The sequence below is a fragment of the Phoenix dactylifera genome, unplaced genomic scaffold (genome assembly GCF_009389715.1).
Source record: "Phoenix dactylifera cultivar Barhee BC4 unplaced genomic scaffold, palm_55x_up_171113_PBpolish2nd_filt_p 000327F, whole genome shotgun sequence".
In the NCBI taxonomy this organism is placed as follows: Eukaryota; Viridiplantae; Streptophyta; class Magnoliopsida; order Arecales; family Arecaceae; genus Phoenix; species Phoenix dactylifera.
The window spans coordinates 410,704-417,164 of NW_024067791.1; positions in this window are offsets into that span (position 1 = coordinate 410,704).

Genomic DNA, 6,461 nt, shown 5'->3' on the forward strand with positions numbered 1-6,461 from the left:
ACTAGAATTCCCAGTCCTAATCCAATTAGGACTCTAGGAATCCTAATCGAAGTAGGACTCTTGTTTCAAGTCCAATTAATTAATTCCCTTTGTTCCTTCTTCAACTGAATATCAATCGAATTGATTACTTGTGATTCTTAATCACGATTCAACCATCGGATCGGTCAATACTTCTAGTGTGTGTGACCCATAGGTTCTACTCTGACTGGTAGTGAGATATATTATGATCTCTATCACAATATCATTGAAAACTCCTTTCAATGGATTGGAACGATTCCAACTCTACTCATTAGGGTTTATCGATCATCGAGATAATTCCTGTGAGTCCCACCATCCACCAGTGACACCTAGCAGCATGTAGTGGCTACCCAGTAGAATAGAATGATGAACCTCTAGGTGCAGTTATCGTGTGATACAGTCCTACTATCGTGGATCCCTACAGACCGGAGGTCATGGATAACTCGTCAAACCCCTTTGTCTGTCATATGTCAAGATTTATTCGACTCGAGTTCGTTAGTGGAAAACTCTTTCTCCACTTTATATTAGTGCCCTGGCCAAGGTCTTAGAACTCAGTCTAACAAATCACATAGGATCACTCCTCTTCTATCAAGGTCGATAGATTCCATGTAAGTGCATACCCTACTCCTATAGTGAACTTAATGCAGCCAATCTACACTACAAGGACCCATATGACTAGAGACCATGTATACGTGTAGTCAAACTACAATAATCTCACTGTGAGTAGCTGAAGCACCGCAGGTCAAAGGACCAGTCATACTACTGCAACATCAAGCAAGTCACTGACGAGTGGATAGACATCCAAGTGACTTCTTGTATTGGTCACGCTCAGTACCCTTGTTCTTAACAAGCACCTGCACTATTACTTCAGTGTCGCTACACTGTGGACTCGAGTCTCGTAAATCTATAAGAAAAGTAATCTGTGCACTGATCTCATCGGATCGATCACCGTCCTCGTGATGATCCATCGATCAGGAGCGTTTAGAAATTAATCACTAATGATACATGGCTCAAATTCTCACTCTTGAGAATATGCATCATCATCTTTTAATTTCTTAGACGATTCATAGACACATAAATAATATGAATGAAAAGATGCCTTTTATTTATTCAATAATAAATAGTCAAGTACAAAATTATATCCTAGAATTAACAATGTGTCAGCCAGATTGGCTTCTAGGGCATACATCTAACAATCTCCCACTTGCACTAAAGCCAATCAGCCATAAACCTAAGCCCCATCTTCTCAAGATGCGTTTTAGTTTTCTGCAGACTTAGCTGCTTAGTGAATGGGTCCGCCATATTTTCTGTGGAGTCTACTCTCTGATCCTCTACTTATTTTCTTTCGAGGTAGTCGCTTATTAGGTTAAACTGCCGCTCTATGTGCTTCGATTTCTGGTGAGACCTTGGCTCCTTAGCTAGTGCTATGGTGCCTTTATTATCGCAGTAGAGTGTTATGACATCTGATGACGTTACACCTAACTATGCAATGAACCTTTTAAACCAAAAGATTTCCACTGCACCTTAGAGACGGCTTAACATTCAGCTTCTAAGGTAGAATCTATAATGATCGGTTGTTTGGAACTCTTCCAATTTACTGAACCACCATTGCACATATTCTGATGTAGACTTTCTATCATCAATATGTGTGCATCCTTCTACCTTCAACTCTGATCTTCTTCCAAAGACCAAGAACATGTCCTTAGTTCTTCTCAAGTACTTAAGACTGTTCTTCACAGCTATCCAGTGCTTCTTGCCTGGATCTGATTGACATATGCTCGTGACATTCACAGCATGTACTATATCAAGTCATGTACATAGCATGGCATACATGAGGCTCCCTATTGCTGATGCATAGGGATCTTGCTCATGCGTTGAATCTCTTCAGATGTGTTGGGCACATCTTCTTGGAGAGATTATTTCCATGCCTTAGGGGTAAGAGACCCCTTTTAGAGTTTTCCATGCTGAACCTTTTCAGCACTTCTCTATGTACATCTTCTGTGATAGGCCAAGCATCCTTTTAGATCTATCTCTATAGACCTTTATTCCCAAAATATAGGATGCTTCCCCAAGGTCTTTCATGGAGAACCTTTTTGACAACCAGACCTTGACCGAGGTTAGCATGGGAATATCATTCCCTATCAGGAGGAAGTCGTACAGTACGAGAAATACGACAGCACTCCCACTAACCTTTTGTAAACACACGGTTCCTCTTCGTTTTTGATGAAATCAAACGTTTTGATTGCGTCATCGAAACGAGTGTTCCAACTCCGAGATGCTTGCTTTAGTCCATAGATGGACCTTTGCAGCTTGCAGACCTTGTGATCTCCATCACTGGAAGTGAAACCCAAAGGCTGTTCCATATAGATGTCTTCATCAAGATATCCATTCAGGAAAGCTGTTTTCACATCCATCTGCCAGATTTCATAATCATGAAATGCTGCAATGGCAAGCAATGTTCGGATGGATTTCAGCATGGCTACAGGTGAAAAGGTCTCCTGATAGTCAATGCCTTCGCGTTGACTATACCCTTTCGCCACAAGCTTTGCTTATAGGTCTCTACCTCTCCATCCGAACCTATCTTTCTTTTGTAGATCCATTTGCATCCAATAGGTACAATACCTTCTGGTGGATCTACTAAGGTCCAGACTTGGTTGGAATGCATGGAGTCTAACTCTGACTTCATAGCTTCCAACCATTTCTCGGAATCGATATCAGATATCGCCTCGTCGTAGGTTTTGGGATCCTGCGTGTGATCCCTATCTCCCACTAGGAACATTTCCTCGGTATCCTCTTCTAGTATACCTAAGTATCTATCGGGAGGATGGGAGACCCTACTAGATCTGCGAGGTGGTTGAGGGACATCGTGTACTGGCTCTGTATGAATGGGTTCGATAGGATCCATGACTCGTTGCTTTTCAGAGACTTTCTCTTCAAGCTCAATTTTCCTCCCACTGCCTTATCAAGGATAAACTGTTTTTCCAAGAAGATGGCATGACGGCTCACAAACACATTGTGATCCTCTGAGACGAAAAATTGTATCCTAATGACTCTTTAGGATATCATATAAAACGAGCACTTATGGTCCTAGCCTCTAGCTTGTCCGCCTGTAGTCTCTTGACGTGGGCCGGACATCCCAAATCTTGAGATGACCAAGACTTGGTTTCTTACCATGCTATCTCATACGGTGTGGTAGGAAGGATTTAGAGGAACTCTATTCAACAAGTAAATAGCTGAAAATAGGGCATCTATCTAAAGAAACAAGGGTAAATCAGTGAAGCTCATCATGGACTGGACCATATCAATAGAGTCCGATTCCTCCTCTCTGACACTCCATTGAGCTGAGGTGTACCAGAGGAGTCCATTATGAAACTATACCATTCTCCTTGAGATAATCACGGAACTCTCCATTAAGGTATTCACTTCCTCGATCTGATCGAAGAACCTTAATGAGTTTTTGTGCTTATTTTTCTACTTCATATCTAAGCTTTTTGAACCTTTCAAAAGTTTCATATTTGTGTCTCATACACATATCCATACCGTGAGTAATCATCGAAAATGAAGTAAAAAATTACAACCCCTAGCCTGCACATCGAATGGGCCACACACATCAGTGTGTACTAGGGTAAGTATTTCAGTGGACCTCCCTGTGTCCTACAAAGGATAATTTGGCCATCTTTCCTTGAAGGCAGAATTCACAAATCAAATATGACTCGAAAGTCAATGAGCCCAAAAGCTCATGTTTCTCCAATTTGTTTATTCTGTCTTCTCCTATATGGCCAAGCCTGAGGTGCCATAAATACTTTAGATTTATCTCATTTTTGGATCTATTAGATCCTATGGTATTCACTGTTTGCTCAGATATATTCACAGATACATCCATATGTATGTGATAGAGACTGTCAATCATAAAACCATTTGAATCAATTTAATTTTCAAATAAATAAAAATCTTTCTGTGCTAAATAAAATACAGAAATCAAATTTCTGCTAGCAATAGGTAACAGTCCCTAAGTATCCTGAGTATCTGACAAACCTTCTGAAGGTCTGTCACCCTTCATGTTCTTTATGCTTCCCATGTATGTAGACAGTTCCTCTTCCAATGGCCGTCCATGATGCAATGGAAACACTTTTCCTTGCAATTGGCCTTTTTCTTGGAACTTCCTTACTTGGTGTTTTCTTAGTCTTCTGCTTCTTCGCAGGCTTCTTCTTCTTCCAAATAGACTCTCTCTTGAAAGTAGAAACCAACTTGACAGCGAAAACGATGCCCCTTGAACTTCTTCAAGGTCCCTAAGTTAGTTACCAATTTATTTAACAATTCTATTTTGTGCATACAATCTTGTTCATATGGTAATTTACTATAAACTGTTCATATGAAGCTAGAAGAAATTGTGGGATCAAATCCGTTTGCAATTCCTTGTGCATGGTCATGCCGAGCTTCTCAAGCTTCTCAAGTCCTTTATCATGGTCAAACCATGATCATGGACAGACTGCCCATCACGCATCTTTGTCTTAAGAGCCTCTTGGACACTTCAAAATATGCTGTGCGACTCTGATCACCATACAACTCTTGCAGGTGATTTAATATGTCCCGGCAGTCTCATGTTCTCATGCTGGCATTGTAATTCATTGGACATGGATGCCATTGTGCAGCACCTAACTTTATTGTCATTGTTCGTCCACTTAACAAGCGTCTTACGCTGATCAGTGATCGGACGGATTGGTAACACGGGGATTCCATGGTCTAGCATATACCCGAATTTCTCACAATTCAAAACTATTTTTGAAATTTGCTGAGCCAATCTTTATAATTGGGTTTGGTCAAACGGTTGTTCTATAGAGTTAAGAGTCTAGAAGCTGACTTTATAATCCTCAGAGAGTAAAGATTCTAGTTAGACTTTTGTACTTGATCCTAATCTGTTCTAAGGTCTTTTAGAACAAATGTAACTCCCACTATTTTCTCGAATTCCTCACACTCCCTGGTAGGAAAACGGAAATCCCACACGACTAGGGTTTTAGTGGGTACTGCGGTCCCACCATTTACATGCCACCTCACCTAACAGTTATTGGTGACACATAGATTGATGAATGTACAACTCTTGTACAATGCTTCTCAAGCATGTTGCAGTGCTACTTGGTCTCTAAGCCATGAAAACCTCACCTAACAGTTATTGGTCCCATTTCTTAGTTAAGTCAGACCCACCGTATAACCGTAGAATAAAGTCGTCATTGGGTCCTCACCTAACAGTTATTGGTGCCCAACCCCACCTTTACCCTACAACATCTCATGTCTATAGAGAGGTCCAGCCCCCCGATGCAACTTGACCACTGTATCCAGCCGAGACAAATCAACATCAGAAAGGCCTTAGCAGCTCTACTACAGTGGAAGACCTATTGACTTAATATTGGTTAATCAGGTCTTAGTGTTTGCAACTTGAGCTCTTCATAAGAGGTAATCGAACAATTGGCCAGGTAAGCAGGTGGGAGGCTTGTTGCCCAAGGTGACAAGCCAAGAGGGGGGGGGGGGTGAATTGGTTTCTTTTACTTTTATCTATCTTACTTGTGTTAAATGATGAGTTAGTAAACTTAAACCAATCACAATACAAACAACAAGAAGTATAGTGGTTCGGTGCTCTCCTTAGCACCTACATCCACTCCCCAAGCGACCCTTGGGAATTCACTATAATCCCGTGGATTACAGTTGGATTGTTTTCCCGGGCTCACAATCCAAAAACCTTTACCCTTTGGTTTTCCGGGTTCACCAAAAACCTATGTTGGTTTTACGGGCTCACCAACGAACCTTTGTTGGTTTTACGGGCTCACCAACGAACCTTTACAATTGGTTTTCCGGGTTCACCAATCAACCTATTCCGTTGGTTTTGCGGGCTAACCAACCAACCTTTACAAGTAGTTTAACAAATAAAGAAAGAAGATTTAAACTCCTAGATGAGCAAATAAAATAATATAATCTACAAAGAAGAGTTTAGAAAGTATTTATCGCTTGTAGTGACTTCTCTCTTCTTTGTCAAGGATGCTTCACTCTTCAAGGGAGATGGAGCTCTTGATGACTCTTTGAATCTGCTCAACCCCTTTCTTTGATTCTTGAATGAAGCACTTGGATGAAGAAGATTAGGACACTTTCTCTTTCTTGTGTACACTTTGATATTCTTTGGAAAGGATATCTATCTGATGAATAGTGCCACTTTAAATAGTTTCCTACATCCATTGGACAAGCCCCAATGGTTAGAATTTAAAAACAAGCCGTTACTCACTGTTGGAAGGACAAAAAGTACATCTGGAGAACTAGCCGTTATGCTTCTGCCCGTGTTTGGGTCGGCTCAACCTGTCCTTGGGTCGACCCAACTTTCACTTGGGTCGACTCAAACATTCCTTGGGTCGACCCTCTCAGAAACACAGAAACTTGCAATTCAGCCTTCCTCACTT